Source organism: Gracilinanus agilis, chromosome 5, assembly GCF_016433145.1.
Source record: "Gracilinanus agilis isolate LMUSP501 chromosome 5, AgileGrace, whole genome shotgun sequence".
Classification (NCBI taxonomy): Eukaryota; Metazoa; Chordata; class Mammalia; order Didelphimorphia; family Didelphidae; genus Gracilinanus; species Gracilinanus agilis.
This window is the reverse complement of record NC_058134.1, coordinates 152,811,974-152,833,311: the sequence shown is the minus strand read 5'-3', so window position 1 is coordinate 152,833,311 and position 21,338 is coordinate 152,811,974. Positions and strand designations below refer to the sequence as shown.

The window sequence follows — 21,338 nt, the reverse complement described above, 5'->3', positions numbered from 1 at the left end:
CATAATTCTCTCAGACCTAAATTAATCAAACTAAAAAATAAATAAGATCCTGAATAATTCTATAAATAATTTTTTTACAAGTTAGAAATACTAGGCCTTTGGAGAATACTGAATTGGAAAATAAAGGCATATACCTATTTCTCAGTTACGCAAGGCACCTTCATGAAAACTGATCACATGTTAAGAGAATAAAACCTCCTTTTATTGAGTGTAAAGAAGAGAAGTATTTTTGTAAAGATTTTTTTATTAATTATATGTAATAACAATCTCCCACATAACGTTGCTAAAGTTATATGATCCAAATTATCTCCCTCTCTAATTCCTAGATATGGTAAACCAATTTGATCTGAGTTATACATGTATTATCATTCAAAACATATCTCCATATTGTTTATTTTTATAAGAGAATAATCATACAAAACCAAAAGTCCCAAGCAAACTAAACTGGAAAAAAAAATACTTTGATCTGCATTTCAACTCCAATAGTTCTTCCTCTAGAGATGGATAAATTCATTTTCATAAGTCCTTCAGAATAGTGCTGGATTATAGAATTGCTGAGAATAGACCAATACCAAAGACTATCTCCTCCATGCTATCTCTTTATGAAGTATTAAGATGTTTTGCTAAAACGTGTTCCCTTTTTGATAACATTAACTATAGTTAGAATAAACTAAAAGTTACCTTAAAAATAAGTAAATAGAAAAAACAAATAAACAACCCTAAAGACTATGTATTTGCACATGGCAAGAAGCAAGGCCTAAGAGGAAAGGAGAAAAAATACAATTCTATAATTTCTTTTTAGTAGCTGAGGAGTAGAAGGTGTGGAATTTTTCCTATACTGTCAGCCATGCCATGGCTGGTGTTCTGATGTTTCTGCTCAATAGCTTTTTCTTCTCTTTCTTTTTCATTTTTTATTTCAAAGAAAAAAGTTAGCTAAGGAATGGGAGGTAGAGAAGAGGCAGAGAACATATTTAGAAATGAAGATAATGTTAAAACTAAGGCTAAAATGTTTTTAATCAAACAAAAAAGAATTTAGTACATTGAATCTGCTCAGCATAGGATTATTCCTGAAAATTTAATAAGGATTCTGACAACCAAATGTATTTATGCAAGAGTTACTATCTAATAAAACTATGGCATGATATTGAAGAAATTAAATAAAAGTCCATTATCTACTAGCAGCAATATAAGGATCCAGAGCAAGGCTGAGGGACTTACAAGAAAGAAAACTAGCCACATTCAGAGAAAGAACTGTGGGAAGAAAAACACAGAAGAAAAACAACTACTTGAACACATAGGCTGTTGGGGATATTATTGGGGATTTAGACACTAAACAATAACTCTAGTCCAACTATCAATAATATGGAATTAGGTCGTGATCATACATGTAAAACTCAGTGTAATTGTGCATTGGCTAAGGGGGTTGGGGGGCTTGAGGGGAGGGAAAGAACATGACATATGTAACTAGGAGAAAATATTCAAAATAAAATCAATTAATTAATTTAGAAAGTTTAAAAAAATAAAAAATTAAGTGTAGTCCACGATTAGTTAGTTCATCTTATTCTTATTTTATTCTATAACATTGTTGCTTTTTCTCATTGAGATTTGTAATCATTCAAAAAGATTTGGCTTGACATTAACAAAGGGGGGAAAAAAGGAAATTAAGAATGTATATTGTTCAAGACTAGAATATATTGTTAGATTGACAAGCTACAGAAATCTAAATGAATCTTTCATTTCCAGTATCTTAGAAACATACTGAAAACTGACAATTAATTGAGAGCAAAATTGATGAGGAAGGAGAAATTGGCTGAGGTCCTGTTTAGAAACTACAAAGTTCTTTTACCAACTCAAACCTTTCCCTTAAATAAAGGTATACCATTTTAATACTAATATTCTACTAGTAATTTTGCATTACTGTGATTCCCAGAATACTACTACCTCCAAATAAAAAGAAAAGTATCAGAAACCACAGAGCAATGGAAAGGTGAAAAGATGACTATGAGTGGGATGCAAAAGAAGCCATCACAAATGAGAAATTCAGGAAATCAAAACATATAGCACAAAACAATATGTAGTTAGATAGTACAGTGGCTAGAGTACCAGGTCTGGAGTCAGATACTTCCTAGCTGTGTAACACTAGGCAAATCACTTAATTCCAATTGGCTAGCCCTTATTGCTCTTCTGCTTTGGAACCAATAACTTAGTGTTGATTCCAAGTCAGAAGATTAAAAAAAAAATACAGTTTAATCACATAACAGGAGTACAGGATAATTAGGAGATAGTCCATATACTTCACTGGCAAAGCAAGATTTCATGAGAAAGTGAGAAAGGTTCCCAGCAGCCAACTTATGGGAGAACTTGAATGAAAGTTATACAAGATGAGTAAATGCAGGTGGATTATGATTTGCTTTATCAGAGGGAACAGTGATCTGTTCTAAACAAGAGTTAGATCACCAAAGCATTTAATTTAGTTATTTGAGTAGATTCTTTATTCTACCTTTTTATTCATTTACAAAACTTTACTATTACTAGGTCAATATGAAAGAAAATGGTTGAATGTTTTTAAAAATAGTAATATAAACTGTCAAACTGTTGGTACAAAAATATTTATAGCTGTGCTTTTTGTGGTGACAAAGAATTGGAAACTAAAGGAAATGTCTCTCGATTGGGGAATGGCTGAACAAATTGTGGTATATGATGGTGATGCAATAATATCATGCTGTAAGGAATGATGAACTGGAGAATTTCTATGTAAACTGGAAAGACCTTCAAGAATTGATGCAGAGTAAAATAAGCAGAGCCAGGAGAACATTGTACACAGAAACTGAAACAATGTGGAAGGATCAAATGTGATAGTCTTTGCTGCTACTAGTAGCAATGCAATGATCCAGGACAATCCAGAAGAACTTATGAAAAAGAACACTATCCACATCAAGAGCAAGAACTGTGGGAATAGAAAAACATGATTTATCACTTGGTTATACGGGTATGGTTTGGGGTTGTGGTTTTTAAAAGATTACTCTATTACAAATATGAATAATATGGAAATAGGTTTTGAGTAATAAGACATGTATATACTAGTGGAATTGCTTGTCAGCTCTGGCAAGGGAACAAGGAGAGGGAGAGAACATGAATCATGTAATCAAGGAAAAATACTCCCCCCAAAAAAATAAATAAATAATGGGGGTGGATAAATATGTATATTTATATTTTCCCCCTCACATACACAACAACAACAACAACAACAACAACAACAACAACAACAATGTACATCACAGACAGACTAGTACTTGGTTTCTCTGGATTCTACTCACCTCATCAATTAGTCATTAGTTACACAACTCATGTGCTTCTTGGCACCCACCAAATTTGAGAGGCATGGAGCACACATGGATCAGGCTTTTTATTCACCCTAAGCCAGGAAGCTACGTCAAAAAAGTTGGGGCCAATTAGTTTCATTAGGGGAGGAAGCTTCATCAGAGAAGTGATTAGAAATCTGAAGCCAATGGAAGTTGTATCCTGATTGTATGTGGGGAGAAAGCTATATTAGGATAAAGGAAGCTGCATCACAAAAGTGTTGTGTGACAGAAAGGAATGCTATATGCATGTTCTATTCCCAGATAACTGGGAACTTGTATCTGGAAAGTGAGATTTTCATTTCTAGAAAGCATATTTGGAAAAGTGAAACGCACACTCCAGCCCCACCACCTCCTGCGGAGGTAGAAGGGAGAGCAATATGCTTTAGGAATCCTATGCTAGAACTCTCAATTCATTTATTCACAGAAACTGGTCCTCCACAAAGTTTCTATTGCACTATAATGTCAAATGTTCAAATACTTTAATATATGTGTGGTGGCAAAACACATTTATGCCTTCCAATTTAATGTGACTCTTTTCCCTGAACCTCTTTAAGAAAGCTAGAGGAAGGGGTCACCACTTTACATGTTGGTGATTCCTCTTTAGGTACCCAGATATCTTAAGATATTGGTAGAGCACTCAGACAGTACCTGGTTATCCTGTGAATCCACTAAGTAAAAAGGTTTTTCAGGGCTAAACCAGGAAGCAAACATTTACTATTAACAAGAAAGAAATGCATATGAGTTCTAAGCATAAGACTATCAAGAATACCTGGGAAAAAACAGCTTAGGAGATTCCTTTAATTATAGCAATTTTTATCATTCCAATACTTTGATTTGTCAAATGATTAAATAAAAACCTGGGAAACATATAAGAATATGAGATTTAGCATTAATTAAAATATCTCTTTAAATTTACGCATGCAAACTTGTGTTCTAAAAGTGCTATGATTATTTTAATTTCAGAAAAAAAGCCATTGTAGGCAAATTCTATTTATTTCTTCATCACTGTATAAAAAATTAAATATCTCATTCATTTGAAATAAAAAGATATTTCACCAGTACATTTCTAAAATGACAGGAAAACCCACTGAAAAATTCTGAAAATTCTTTTGCTTTCTGTAAGCTGTTTCTTCTAATATTTCTCTGTAGACTAGTTAAGTTAAAGAATTTCAATGTTATCAATTTACTTTTTATATCTAGATATTAACTTCTCTAGTTTTCCCCTCCTGAAACTGAAACTTAACTGATGCCATCAAGCATTCATTCTATACTACAGGGCTTTCTCAAAGAGATTATTCCAATTATAAAATTTGGGACTAGTTGAAAAAAAAGCATATTGCCTAGATTATATCAATCAATAATTACACCAGCTGTCTACTAAGTAATTTCATCAGAAATATGTTATATAGGCATCATATGTATTACTATTACATACAATATTATATACATACAGCTATACTATATCTATACTACACATATTATTATTATTATATACTATATATTATATATAGCACATATATATAAAAGCCAAGTTAGACCCAGAATTAAAACAGCTGGAAGAGATTAAGCAAAAATGCATTTGAGAAATGGCATTGTCTTTCATCAATTCCAAATTGCTAAGTGCCTCTGAAGTTTATCCTTTTTTTTAAAAAAAAACATCTAAATTTCTCCTAGAGATGCTACAGGGCTATAAATTACAGAATATCATAATCTCTATAAAGTACAAAACTAGGATGTGATACAAAAGGTAATGAAGACACATTGTGAACTTTAGTAAACAAAATATTAGCAAAGATAATTTGACTTGGAGAAGGGCATGGCATGAAGTATTTTTTCAGACACCAAAATGTACTCACTAATATGCTGAAAACAACTCAAAGGGAAATCTGTACTAGAATGTCCCAAGACCTTTACAAGATCTCTGATGGTCAATATTTTTATCAATGACCAAGTTGAGAGATAAAAGTGAAGCCATTTGGATGTTGCAGACGCCAAAAAGACAAACAAGACAGAAAAATAGGCTGAATCTAATAAGGAAAGCCTCCAAGCTATCTAAAATTAAATACTTTAAATTAGAAGCAGGGTACTGAGAGCTTAAGTTCCTCTGGAAATAATCTATTGTTTTTTTAGAACTCAATTTAATTTGGGCTTCTTCTGACTATTCAGTTCTGACCTAGTCTCTATGGACCATTTTCCAATTGATTTAACTCACAATACAAGTTCAATTAAAATTCTATTCAATAGAAATTCATCAAGTGGATGCAACATATGCAGAAATGTGAATGCAAATCTAGATATATAGCAGGTCCTGCTATCAAAGAGCTTCCTAAAAGAATAATAAGCACACAAATAATTGTAATGAAAAAGAAAGCAAGATGAAATAGAGAAAATGCAGAGACTTCTGGTACAGAAGAGAGCATTTTCACCAGAAATGGTTAGGAAAAGTTTCACAAAAAAAGATGGTATTGAGAGGAGGAGTCAAGGTGGTGGAGAAGGCATATAGATTCTGCTGATCTCTAGCAAATTAGACCTCCAAAAACTATGATATAATATTTCAAAATGGAATTTTGGAACAGCACAACCTATTAAAAAACTGTGTGAAATTAATTTTGCAGCCCAAAGCAACATAGAAAGCTAGTACAAAATATATATTCCATCAGAGTAGAAGTGGAGTGCAAAAGCAGCACATTAGCAGGCCCCACAATGACAATGTGCCTTGGGCACAGCTGAATCAGTACTAAAGGCTTCCAGAGCTCTAAGCCACAGGTGGTATGGGGAGATGGGACCCCTACTTAAAAGGAGATTACAGGAGTCCCTTTGCTGGCTCTAGTGAAAATCTCTTCTATTGTCCATACATGGATCTAGAAGGTAGACCTAGGACCTGGTCTCAGAGTGAGGAAGAGCACTAGTACACACCAAAGCATATACAAGCACCTGCAACTACAGGGTAGTGGAGATGCAAGTCACAGATGCAAAGCAGAAAAGGCTGCTTTTGGCTAATTACATACAAGAGAACAGTCAAGGAGAGAATTAAATACACCTCTTATTACAGCACAAGGCCCTGAAAGAATTGAAAAAAAAAAAAAAAAAAGATCTACAAAGCTACGTCTGAAGGTAGCTACATAAAGAACCTGAAGTTTGGAACACTGTTCTTCCTCAGTTACAGAGCCCAAATTTAACAGTTTTATAATTTCTTTTTAACTCTGGAAAGTAAGCAAACAAACCAAAAAAAGAAACTCAACAAAGAAAGTTATTTCAGTGACAGGAAAGACAAAAATATAAACTCAGAAGACAACAAAGTCAATACTTCTGTATCCAAAGCCTTAGAGAAAAAAAAAGGAATTGTTTTCAAGTCCAAAAAGAATTAATGGAGGCACTCACAAAGGATTTGAAAACTTAAATAAGAGAGATAAAAGAAAAATTAGTTAAATAAATTACTGATAAAAATACCTACTTCAAAAAACAGCAAAGAAGTAAGAAAATGGCCACAAGCTCAAAAAGAGCTTTTGGAAGAGCTTTTAAAAGAACTGAAATATCAAAAGTGAGAGATGGAAAACAATTGGAAAAAAATAAGAGCAAGAATATCGAGAAACTTATGAAAGAAAAATTACCCAAATGTATAAAGAAATCCTTAAGTTCAAAGAAGAAAATGATATATTAAGAACTAAAACCAGACATAAAGTAGTTAACAATTTTCCAAGACAGTAAGAAATACTAAAGCAAAATCAACGGAGTAATGGAATAATAGAATAATAAAATAATAGAAAAAATAATGGAATAATAGAAGAGAATATAAAATATCTTATCAAAAAAACAATTGACCTGCAAAATAGATTTGGGAGAGAAAATATAAGAATAGTAAGGACTCAAGAAAGTTGTGACCAACAAAAGAGTTTAGATACTATACTCCAAGAAATCATCAAGGAAAATTGTCCAGAAATTCTAGAATCAGAGGGTAAAATAGAAACGGAGGAAAATCCACCAAACACCATCTCAAACAGACCCAAATATGTTCTATACTTCCTATATTAAGGAAACGATACAAGGAACATGAAAACTTAAAAAATTAAAATACTCTTCAAAATAACATAAGACTAATCAACCACAACATTAAAAGAATGCAGGACATGGAACATAGCATTTCACAGAGCAAAAGAACTGGGCTTAATAAAGCCAAGAATAATATATCCAGCAAAGATGAACATAATTATGAAAGAAAGAACATTTAATAAACTAAAAGAGTTGCTGAGGCAAAACTCATATCTTTGCAGAAATTTTGATCTATAAGAAACATCCAAGATAATAAAAAGACTAAACGTAAGTAATACAAAAGATCAAATTGTTTTATTATGGTATGGGAAAATGTCCTCTAATGCCCCTGAGAATTGCATCATAACCTGAGTATTTTGAAGGGGCATATATGGAGGAAAGATTCAAGATCAAGGTGAATGCAGTAGAATAAGCCACAATGATAGCAGAATAGCACAGGATAAGGTAGGGTGGAATGGCTCTCTTATATAAAAGAGAAATGAGTGCAGGAACTGCCAAAGAAAAGGGGAATACAGGGTAGAGGGCTGGTAGTACCAGAACCCAACTCTCATCAGACCTGGGATAAAGAAAGAACAACATGCACAATGAGATGAGTAAAAATTTTCTTAATATACAGAGATATAGGAGGGAATGGGATGAGTAATTTGGAGACTAGAGAGAGGAGTATTTATTAAGAGGAGTTGGGTACAGTGAGAGGATACCAAGGGACTCAGGAGAAGATAGAGAGGAATTTTTAGAATCAAACTCATATCAAGAAGTAGGAAGAACGCAGATATAGGCGTTAAGGAAGGGATTTTGGGGAAGGTGGATAGAATAAAAATTAAAAGGTAAACAGGAAAGGAAAAGGGAAGGTCTTTTGGAAACATGGACCACTTTGGAACTAGGAGGGCAAAGGCAGAGGATAAAGAAGGAATGTTAACAGGCAATATACTAGTCAAGTAAAATTGGACATCTGAGGAAGGATATGGGAGAAAGAACAGAGGGACAATAAGGACAAATAAAGTAGATGGAAATGCACAGCTAGTAAATATGACATTGAGTATAATGAATGAATTCACAAATAGGAAGAAAATGGATAGCATAAAGGATCAAAAACCAGGATCTAATGATCTGTTGTTTATAACAAAACACAATGAAAAGGAGAGACACACAGAAAGTAAAGGTGAGGAGCTGGAATAAAATATGCAGTATCTTAGCTGATCCAGAGAAGGCTGCAGCAGAAGTCATGGTCTCTGACAGAATTGAGACTAAAATTATATAACTAGAAGGGATGAACTGAGAAACTATATTGGGGTGGGAGTTACTATGGATAATGAAGCATTATTAATAATGGACCTAAATGCACTGAGTATTATAGCACTCAAAATTTTAAAGGAAAAACTAAATGAGATACAGAAATAGATAGTAACAAGATAAAAATAATATACATTAATCTTCTCTCAGAATGAGATAAATCTAACCAAAAAATAAGAATGAATTTAAGGAAATGTATAGAAACTTAGATAAGTTAAAATAGTTATCTGGAGAGCTCACACATACTTACATAGATGTATGAGCTAAACCTGAGCATATACCTAATCCAAACATGGTTTCTGGTGGCACAACATAAATATTCTGAAAAAAAATCTTACTTTAACATTCATCTTACTATGGAGGTAATCCTGCATTCTTGAAGAACTGTAGCACTACAACAAAAGACTACTGGGTATGACCAAGTTATATAAAAACTTGGTTTTGGAAAGAACAGCGTCCTAGCAACAGATTGTGTCTACTAATTAAGGACTAATGTAGCTAAATATAACCCTGGGAATGTATGCTAACTGAGAATAAGATGGGTTAAAGGAATCAAATTAAATGCTGAGATGAACATGGAGAAATAGGCCTAATATTACAGTACTAGAGAAGTTGTGAATCGTTTTTAAGAAAACAAGATGGAAATATACATTGAGAGTTGTAAAGCTATTCATGCTCATTAACCTAGGGTTAGGCCTAAAGACATTATTGAGAAAGTAAAAAGGTATAAATATATATAAATATTCATGGAACGTTTGTTATGACAAAATAACTGAAAATAACAGGAATGCAAAGAATGAGAGAAATGACTGAATAGCTTATGATATCTGAATGTAATAGATTGTATTATGATATTAGAAATGACAAATATTGGAAATATAAAGAAGGAACATAGGAAAACAAAGGAAACATAGGAAGATAAGAAATGGGAATAATAACACATAACATCTTTACATTTTTTTAAAAAACAACTACAAAATCAAAAGGAAAAAAATATCAAAATAAAACATACAACGGAACTCAAAAGCAGAAGATGTTTATATTAGCATACATATAGAATTTACACATTTTTATTTTTTTAAACATTCATTAATATTTTTTTTTAGAAAAGTTAACGTGGTTACATAATTCATACTCTTACTTTCCCCTTCCCCGCCCCATGCCCCCCCACCATGGCTGATGTGTATTTTCATTGGTTTTAACATATGTCATTGATGAAGACTTATTTCCAAATTGTTGATAGTGGCATTGCTGAGGTAGCTTTGAGTCTACATCCCCAATCATGTCTGCATCAACCCATGTGTTCAAGCAGCTGTTTTTCTTCTATTTCCACTCCTGTAGTTCTTCCTCTGAATGTGGGTAGCGTGCTTTTCCATAAGTCCCTCACAATTATCCTGGGTCATTGCATTGCTGCTAGTACAGAAATCCATTACATTCTATTTTACCACAGTGTATTGGTCTCTGTGTACAATGTTCTGGCTCTGCTCCTTTCACTCTGCACCAATTTCTGGAGGTCTTTCCAGTTCACATGGAAATTCCTCCAGTTTATTATTCCTTTGAGCACAATAGTATTCCATCACCAGCATATACCACAATTTGTTTAGCCATTCCCCAAATGAAGGACATACCCTCCTTTTCCAGTTTGTTGCCACCACAAAAAGCACGGCTATAAATATTTTTGTACAAGTCTGTTTATCTATTATCTCTTTGGGGTACAAAACCAACAATAGTATGACTGGATCAAAGGACAGGCATTCTTTTATAGCCCTTTGAGCATAGTTCCAAATTGCCAGCCAGAATGGTTAATCAGTTCACAACTCCACCAGCAATGCATTAATGTCTAAGTTCTGCCACATCCCCTCCAGCATTCATTACTCTCCCCTTCTTTCATTTTAGCCAATCTGCTAGTTGTGAGGTGATACCTCAGAGTTGTTTTGATTTGCATTTCTCTAATTATTAGAGATTTAGAACACTTTCTCATGTGCTTATTGATACTTTTGATTTCTTTATCTGAAAATTGCCTAATCATGTCTTTTGCCCACTTATCAGTTGGGGAATGGCTTGATTTTTTATACCATTGGTTTAACTCCTTGTATATTTGAGTAATTAGACCCCTGTCAGAGTTTTTTTTAATTTAAACATTTATTAATAATCATTTTTAACATGGTTACAATGATTCATGCTCCTACTTTCCCCTTCACCCCTGCACTCTCCCCCCACCAATGGCCGACGCACATTTCCACTGGTTTTGTCATGTGTCCTTGATCAAGACCTATTTCCAAATTGTTGGTGGTTGCATTGGTGTGGTAGCTTCGAGTCCACATCCCCAATCATGTCCACCCCGACCCATGCATTCAAGCAGTTGCTTTTCTTATATGTTTCCTCTCTGCAGTTCTTCCTCTGAATGTGGGTAGTGTTTTTTACCATAAATCCCTCAGTGCTGTCCTGGGTCATTGCATTGTTGCTGGTACAGAGGTCCATTACATTCAATTTTACCATAGTATATCAGTCTCTGTGTACAATGTTCTTCTGGCTCTGCTCCTTTCACTCTGCATCAGTTCCTGGAGGTCTCTCCAGTTCGCCTGGAACTCCTCCAGTTTATTATTCCTTTTAGCACAATAGTATTCCATCACCAGCATATACCACAGTTTGTTCAGCCATTCCCCAATTGAAGGACATACCCTCCTTTTCCAGTTTGTTGCCACCACAAAAAGCGCAGCTATAAATATTTTCGTACAAGTCTGTTTATCTATGATCTCTTTGGGGTACAAAACCAACAATGGTATGGCTGGATCAAAGGGCAGGCATTCTTTTATAGCCCCTTGAGCATGATTCCAAATTGTCAGCCAGAATGGCTGGATCAGTTCACAACTCCACCAGCAATGCATTAATGTCCCAATTTTGCCACATCCCCTCCAACATTCATTACTCTCCCCTTCTTTCATTTTAGCCAATCTGCTAGTTGTGAGGTGATACCTCAGAGTTGTTTTGATTTGCATTTCTCTAATTATTAGAGATTTGGAACACTTTCTCATGTACTTATTGATACTTTTGATTTCTTTACCTGAAAATTGCCTATTCATGTCTCTTGCCCATTTATCAATTGGGGAATGGCTTGATTTTTTATACAATTGCTTTAACTCCTTGTATATTTGAGTAATTAGACCACTGTCAGAGTTTTTTTGTTATAAAGATTTTTTCCCAATTTGTTGTTTCCCTTCTGATTTTGACCACATTGTTTTTGTTTGTACAAAAGCTTTTTAGTTTAATATAATCAAAACCATTTAATTTACATTTTGTAATTTTCTCTAACTCTTGCTTGGTTTTAAAGTCTTTCCTTTCCCAGAGATCTGACAAGTATACTATTCTGTGTTCACTTAACTTATTTATAGTTTCCTTCTTTATATTTAAGTCATTCACCCATTCTGAATTTACCTTGGTGTAGGATGTGAGATGTTGATCTAAATCTAATCTCTACCATATTGTTTTCCAAATTTCCCAACAGTTTTTGTCAAATAGTCGATTTTTGTACCAAAAATTGGGCTCTTTGGGTTTATCATACACTGTCTTGCTGATGTCACTTACCCCAAGTCTATTCCACTGATCCTCCCTTCTGTCTCTTAGCCAGTACCATACCGTTTTGATGACCACTGCTTTATAGTACAGTTTAATATCTGGTACTGCTAGGCCCCCTTCCTTCACATTTTTTTTCATTATTTCCCCGATATTCTTGATCTTTTGTGATTCCAAATGAACTTTGTTATAGTTTTTTCTAATTCATTAAAAAAGTTTTTTTGGTAGTTTGATAGGTATGGCACTGAATGGGTAAATTAATTCAGGAAGAATGGTCATTTTTATTATGTTAGCTCATCCTACCCATGAGCATTCAATGTTTTTCCAATTGTTTAGATCTAGTTTTAATTGTTTGCAAAGTGTTTTGTAAAGTTTTTTTCTTATAATTCCTGTGTTTGTTTTGGTATATAGATTCCTAAGTATTTTCTATTGTGTAGGGTGATTTTAAATGATGTTTCTCTTTCTACCTCTTGCTGTTGTGATGTGTTAGAAATATAAAGAAATGCAGATGATTTTTGTGCATATATTTTGTGTCCTGCAACTTTGCTAAAGTTGTTGATTATTTCTACCAGCTTCTTAGTTGATTCTCTAGGATTTTTTAAGTAGACCATCATATCCTCTGCAAACAGTGATAGGTTAGTCTCCGCATTACCTATTTTGATACCTTCAATTTCTTTTTCTTCTCTAATTGCAACTGCTAGTGTTTCTAGTACAAAGTTAAATAATAGAGGTGATAATGGGCATCCTTGTTTCACTCCTGATCTTATTGGAAAGGCTTCTAATTAATCCCCATTGCATGTGATGTTTCTTGATGGTTTTAGGTATATACTATTTATTATTTTTAGGAAAGGTCCTTCTATTCCTATGCTTTCCAGGGTTTTCAATAGGAATGGGTGCTGTATATTGTCAAAGGCTTTTTCAGCATCTATTGAGATAATCATGTGATTTTTGTTTGTTAGACTGTTGATATGGTCAATTATGTAGATGGTTTTCCTAATGTTAAACCATCCTTGCATTCCTGGTATAAATACCACCTGATCATGGTGGATGATCCTCTTGATCACTTGCTGGAGTCTCTTTGCTAGTATTCTATTTAAGATTTTTGCATCTATGTTCATTAGGGAGATTAGTCTGTAGTTTTCTTTCTCTGTTTTTAGTCTACCTGGCTTTGGGATCAGTACCATATTTGTGTCATAAAAGGAATTTGGTAGGACTCCTTCTTTGCTTATCATATCAAATAATTTGTATAGTATTGGGATTAGTTGCTCTTTGAATATCTGATAGAATTTACTTATGAATGCATCAGGCTCTGGCGATTTTTTCTTAGGGAGTTCTTTGATGGCTTTTTCAATTTCTTTTTCTTATATGTGATTATTTAGATATTCTATTTCTTCTGCTGTTAATCTAGGCAATTTGTATTTTTGTAAATATTCATCCATATCTCCTAGATTGCTATATTTATTGCCATATAATTGGGCAAAATAGTTTTTAATGATTGCCTTAATTTCCCCTTCATTAGAGGTGAGGTCTTCCTTTTCATCTTTGATACTGTCAATTTGGTTTTCTTCTTTTCTTTTTTTTATTAGATTGACCAGTACTTTGTCTATTTTATCTGTTCTTTCAAAATACCAGCTTCTAGTCTTATTTATTAATTCAATAGTTCTTTTACTTTTGATTTTATTAATTTCTCCCTTGATTTTTAGTATTTCTAATTTAGTTTTCATCTGTGGATTTTTAATTGGCTCACTTTCTAATTTTTTAGGTTGCATGCCTAATTCATTAATCTCTGCCCTCCCTAATTTGTTAATACATGCACTCAGGGATATAAATTTCCCCCCGAGTACTGCCTTGGCTGCATCCCACATAGTTTGGTAGGATGTCTCTTCATTGTCATTCTATGATTTCTTCTTTGACTAGCTGGTTTTGGAGAATCATATAATTTAATTTCCAATTAGTTTTTGATTTGCCTGTCCAGGTGCCCTTACTAATTAATATTTTTATTGCATTATGATCTGAGAAGGTTACATTTATTATTTCTGCTCTTTTGCATTTGTTTGCAGTGTTTCTATGCCCTATGTCAATCTTTGTGAATATACCATGTACAGCTGAAAAGAAGGTGTATTCCTTTTTGTTCCTATTTTTCTCCACATATCTATTTAATCTAATTTTTCTAGGATTTCATTCATCTCTCTTACCTCTTTCTCATTTATTTTTTGGTTTGATTTATATAGATCTGAAAGAGGAATATTTAGATCTCCCACTAGTATGGTTTTACTATCTATTTCCTTCTTGAGATCTGCCAGTTTCTCCTTTACAAATCTGGTTGCTATGCCATTTGATGCATACATATCGAGCAATGTTATTTACCCATTGTCTATACTGCCTTTAATCAGGATGTAATGACCTTATCTGTCTTTTTTAATCATATCTATTTTTACTTTGGCTTTGTCAGAAATCATAACTGCCACTCCTGCCTTCTTTTTCTCATTTGAGGCCCAAAAGATTTCGCTCAAGCCCTTGACCTTAAACCTGTGTATGTTCACCCGCTTCATATGTGTTTCTTGTAGACAACATATGGTAGGATTTTGGTTTCTAATCCACTCTGCTATTTGCTTCCATTTTATGAGGTGAGTTCATCCCATTCACATTCAGTTATAATTATCAGTTGTGTATTCACCAACACTTTGATATCCTCTCTTAGTTCTATCCCTTCTTCTTACACTATTTCCTTTTTTTTTTTTAAACCCTTGTACTTCGGTGTATTTTCTCATAGGTGGAAGAGTGGTAAGGGTGGGCAATGGGGGTCAAGTGACTTTCCCAGGTTCACACAGCTGGATGTGGCTGAGGCCAGGTTTGAACCTAGGACCTCCTGTCTCTAAGCCTGATTCTCACACCACTGAGCTACCCAGCTGCCCCCTATTTCCTTTTAAATCAGTGGTTTGCTTTATGCCAGTAACCCTTGTCCCCTCTCTTTATTTACTTCCCTTTCTACCCACTCCCTTATTATTCCTCTCTTTTTATTTTTAAAGCCTAATGAATTCCCTCCCCCTTCTTCTCCCCTCCTTTTTTTGACCTCCCCACTCCCCTGATCCCCTTGGTTTATACCTTCTGGCTTTCTCAGTAGGGTTAGATAGAGTTTTATATCCCAATGGATAAAGCTATTCTTCCCTCTCAGGGTTAATTACACTGAGAGTAAAGTTTAAATATTACCTCTTAATGCTCTCTTCCTCTCCTTCTTATAATAGTATTCATCCCTTCCCTTTCCCATGCCCTCTTTGTGTGTAATAGAATATCCTATTTTTCTTATTCATTCAAGTTTCTCTTGGTGTCCTCTACTATTCACTCCCCTCTTTCCCACCCCCATATCATCTTAGACCATTTAGTATTCCAACCTCTCCCTATGAATTATTCTTCTAATTACTATAATAATTCCTTACAAAGAATTATACATAACATTTCTCCACATAGGAATACAAATAATTAGATCATATTGAAGCCCGTATAGAGGCAAATTTAAAAAATATGAATTTTCTTTCTCTTCTGTTTCTTATTTACCTTTTCATTGTTTCTCTTGATTTCCGTGGTTGGATATTGAACTTTCCATTTAGTCCTGGTCTTTTCTGTGCAAATACTTGGAAATCTTCTATCTTGTTGAATGCCCAAACTTTCCCCTGGAAGTATATAGTTAGTTTGGATGGGTAGGTGATCCTTGGTTGAAGACCTAGTTCTCTTGCCTTTCTGAATATCATATTCTAAGCCTTGCAGTCTTTTAATGTGGATGCTGCCAGATCCTGTGTGATCCTGATTGGTGCTCCTTAATATCTGAATTGTCTCTTTCTGGCTTCTTGTAAAATTTTTTCTTTTACTTGGAAGCTCTTGAATTTGGCTATTATATTCCTGGGGGTTGTCTTTTCTGGGTCTAGTGTAGAGGGTGATCTATGGATCCTTTCAATATCTATATTGCCATCATGTTGTAGCACTTCAGGGCAATTTTGCTGAATAATTTCTTTTAGTATGGAGTCCAAATTTCTATTAATTTCTGCTTTTTCAGGAAGACCAATGATTCTCGGCTTGTCTCTTCTAGACCTGTTTTCTTGGTCTGTCACTTTCTCATTGAGATATTTCATGTTTCCTTCTATTTTATCAGTCTTTTTTTTTACTTTATTTGTTCTTGCTGTCTTGAGAGATCATTAGCTTCTAATTGCTCAATTCTAGCCTTTAGGGACTGGTTTTCAGCTATAATCTTTTTGTTTTCCTTTTCAATCTGGTCATTTCTGGTCTTCAATTTACTTGCCTCAATTTCCAATTGTGAAATTCTGCCTTTTAAACTGTTATTTTCTTCCCAGATTTTGGTTTCCAATTTGCTTACCATTTCGTTTGATTTTGGGGCATCTTTCTCTAATTGGGAGTTTCTATCTTCTAACCTGTTAATTTCCTTTTGAGTTATTTCCCACTTCTCTCACCAAATCTCTTCCATCTTTCTCATCATCTCAGATTTGAACTCTTCAAAAGCTTGTGGCCAGTTTTCATTATTTTGGGAAGGTTTGGATATGATTACTTGTTTGTTCTCCTCTACTGTTTGCTCTGTTGTCTGGATTTTATCTGTGTAAAAGTTGTCGAGTGTTACAGATTTCTTCTTGATGATCTTTCTCTTTTGGGGTTCTTGTCTCTGGCTTGCCATTGTTAGTCCTGTGTCCTCTCAGGTTTATCCTCACACTCAGGGTCTGTCTCCACTCTTTAGGCTCCTGAGGTCTCAGGTCTAGTTGTTCTCAGGGTCAAGCCTCCTGGTGATCCCCTTGCTTGTTCCTCTGCCCAAGGCTCCTTTAACAGTCTCAGGGTGCTGCTTCCACAGTCGTGCACCCCTCTGCACTGGGTCCCCACTCAAGGTCCGCGCCTGCGCTCAGGATCCAAGTCCTTGCCTGAGCTCAGGATCCATGTCTGCGTTTGCGTCCACAGCCTCACTCGTGCCTGCGCTCAGGATCTGTGTTCAAAGTGCGCACATTCTTTAGCCTCTTGGGGTCTTAAGTCTTGCTGCTCTCAGGAACAGGCACTGGTTATACCAGGTAGCTGCCAAGGACTTAATGCATGCCCCAAACTTGCTCTAACTCTTGTGAGCTGGCTTTGGCACAGTAGGTGGTGTGGGGTGGGGGAGGGGGTTGCTCAGCTCATGTTTTAGTGAGAGCTGTTTCACCATTTTATAGCATGGAAATGCCCCGATTACATGGACCTCCAATGCTGCACCCTGTTGTGGGGTCCCTTCGTTACTCTGGATTTGTTTTTATGTCTTCTTGAGGAGTCCTATATATTTCGGTTAGGAGAGGTTAAGCAGCTGCTTTTTACTCTGCCTCCATCTTAACCAGGAAGCCCAGAATTTACACATTTTTAAACAAATTATAAACAATGTGGAGTTTGTGGTTTTGCACATACTTTTTTATACATTTAGTTAAATGTTTTTGGTGGTGGTGGTTATTAACTATAGTAATTTTTTTTAGTCTCTCTAACGAAGGCCTCATTTTTCAAATACTGGAAAAATGAGTCAAATGAATGAGAATATTAGTCATTCAAATAATATGAACAAGCAGTTTTCAGAAGTAGAAATCAAAGCTATCAATTATCGCATGGAAAAAATGTTCTAAATTACTCTTGATTAGAGAAATGCAAATTAAAACAACTCTGAGGTACCACCTAACACCTATCAGATTGGCCAATATGACACTAAACGAAAATGATATATGTTGATGGGGATGTGGCAAAATTGAGACACAAATACATTGTTGATGGAGTTGTGAACTGATTTAAGCATTCTGGAGGACAGCTTCAAACTATGCCCAAAGAGCTATAAAAAAAATGCAAACCATTTCATCCAGTAACTATTAGGTCTATATCCAAAAGAAATATTTTTTTTAAAAAGGGGGAAAGGACTTACTTGTACAAAAATATTCATAACAGCTCTTTTTGTAGGCAAAGAATTAAAAACCATATTTGGCATCATGGAAATAGCTGAACAAATTATGGTATATGATGGTGATGGAATACTATATTTCTGGACAAGGAAGTCCATAACAAGAATGATGGACAAGTCAGAATAAGGAGAAGACGACAACAATCTATGACAGAGAGCAGTCTACACTGGCCAACTGAAGGCAGGCTAAAGCCAAATTGTGGAAGTAGATTATTATTATTATTATTATTTAGCAGTCAGTGAGAAGTCATTAAAAGTTTCAATATAGGGTTTGGGTGGAGAGGAGTGACAAAAGGATGAAAAAGGAAGATAATTCATGTACTAATTTTCAATTCCCCATTTTTCATTCCCTCTGTAAATCAAAGATGAAAAAGGGGAGTAAATAATTACATTCCACATACATTGCGCTTTTAGAACAGTGCCTGATACATACATGCTTTAAAATATTTATTAGTTAAATGATTTCTTGCTTGAATCATTTGTTCCAGAACACAAAGGCTTTTGCAAGCAATGTTATACTAATGAAGCATCCAAATGGTTATGAATCCTACAAAAGTAAAAATCTTTCTTTTAAGATGAGAGTATTTCCGGATGGAACAACATTCCAAAAACTATCTCTATGTATCAGTGACCCCCAAATAGATCTATTTACTCAAGAAAGTCACTGGTGACTTGGATGACATTTGGTATCTGAGTGCGTTTGACTCCCTCCCCAAGGGTTATGATATAAGGACCATTCAGGAAGGTACTCGTTGAACACTCTTTATCTATACTCAGGGAAAGGATAAACAGGACAAGGATTGGGGATTGGAGACCCTATCAATCTATTATCTATAAACTAGTTAACCATCAGGACTGGAGGCTATTAATCAGGTGGAAGATGGAGATTTACTCTCTCCATTAGCTCTGGCCCAGCCTGGTCATAGCCAAGCCAGAGAATAGGGAATGCTATCGATGCAGCTATGTTGGTGATCTTATTCTTTCAGCTTTCTCACTACCAGTGTTGGTGATGCACTAGCTCTCACAGTCTCTCAGGAAATAGCTTCAGAGATATTCCAACCCTCTTCTTCATAGACCTCCCTGCCACCCTTCACCACCCACTCTGAGATTTCCCAATCCAGAGATTCCTGTCCATATAACTCCAGAGACCAAGAGAGACCTCTTCAAAGTGGCTGTCAGGGGTATTTATACTATGGGGCCAACTGACGTTTGCTCCTGGCTCATGGCACCTGGGAACATTCCGTGTCTTCCAACTGCCTTCCCTGTCATTCAAGGTGGCATCCATCACTTCCCAGATTATGAATATAACACATGAACTGGAACGAAGTGATGCAGAGTGAAAGGAGAAGAACCAGGAGAACATTATTCACAGAGATGGATACACTGTGGAACAATTTATTGTAATTCTACTAGCAGCAATGCAATGATCCATGACAATTCTGAGGGACTTATAAGAAAGAACACTATTCACATCCAAAGAAAGAACTGTGGGAGTAGAAACACAAGGAAAAAAACCATTTCCTTGATCACACAATACAATGGGGATATGATTGGGGATGTAGACTCTAAATGATCACTCTAATGCAAATATTAATAATATGGAAATAGGTGTTGATCAATGATACATGTAAAACCCAGTGAAATTGCTCACTGGCTACAGGAAGGGGGAAAGAGGAGAGGAGGGAAAGAATATGAATCATGTAATCATGGAAAAATATTCTAAATTAATTAATTTTAAAAATAATGACTAGACAGAGATACTTTGAGGGAAACAAGTATAAAGTGTTCAACATTATGTTATCAATCATTCAAAGAACAGGTGATAGCCATATTACATAAACTGAAAGGAAAAAAAGGGACTTACCTTTCAAAACACTTTCTGTGATACGAATATGGTATTGATAATAAAACATGGATGAGACAAAGCAGGAAAAAAATACTATGCAATGAAAAATATTAACTAAGATATTAATAAGTAGGATATAACATTTTAAAAGATGATATATTATGACATGCTTGTATTTGTATTAAGAATGAAGGGCTGATTTTATTTTCAGAAATTTATAAAACAATAGATGATATTAATAACAAAAATGATAAAAATACATGATTATATCAATATAAGCTGAAAAGTTTTATTAAGATTCAAATTTAAGAGCATTAGAAAACATGGGAGTAAATAAACTTTTCCTTACATAGCAGTATCTATCTAAAATCAAAAGTGAACATTATATGTAATGAAAAATGTCAGAAGATTTTCTAATATAATCAGGTTTGGTAAGGGAAAGATATCCTTTCTTATTACTATCATTTAATATAAAACTATACATAAAAGCAACAGAAAGTAGACAAAAAAGAAATCAAGCAAAGGTAAAGAAGATACACATTTTTGAAAATAATAAATCGGACCTATTCAGAAAACTCTAAAAGAGATAACTAAAAATGAATAAACAAAGAGCAAACTCAGAAAAGTTTTAAGATATGAAATAAACTCATAAATCATTAGCATTTCTATAAATATTACCAAGAAAACCCCACAGGAAGAGAAAGAGCAATTCCATTCAAAATAACTGCAGAATTTATGAACCTAACAAAATATACACATAACTATGTGAATACAACCACAAAGTATTCTTTTCAATATACAGAACAGATGTACATAGTTGGGGAGATATTATTTATGGGTAAGCCAAATCAATATAATAAAAATAGCACTATTAAATAAATTAATTTCCTTATTCAATGCCACACCAATCAAATAACCAAAGGATTATTTTACAAATAGAATATATAACAAATACATTAAATAATAAGATATCATGAATAAAATCTCAAGGTAAACAATAAATCAAGTAGACAGGAGGCTAACTGGAACAAAACTGCAATTATAATAATAGTCATCAAAATTTTTTCATATTGATTCTTAAAATCAGAGGAATAGAAAAAGTAAAAAATATATGATGAACTTAGTAATAATTTTGTAAACTCCAAAACCCCAGGAATAACTCACTTGAGCAAAAAATTGCTAGGAAAACTAGAAAGCAATCTGGCAGAAAAATTTTATAGATAAAAATTTCATTATGAATATCAAAAAAAGT

The 21,338-nt window shown here is 34.4% G+C and overlaps 1 protein-coding gene across 1 annotated transcript in view; it reads right to left on the bottom strand.

Moving 5' to 3' along the window:
• SRPK2 (SRSF protein kinase 2) overlaps positions 1–21,338 on the bottom strand; it is a 250,703-nt gene that overhangs the window by 94,435 nt on the left and 134,930 nt on the right. The gene's annotated exons all lie outside the window — the stretch shown is intronic.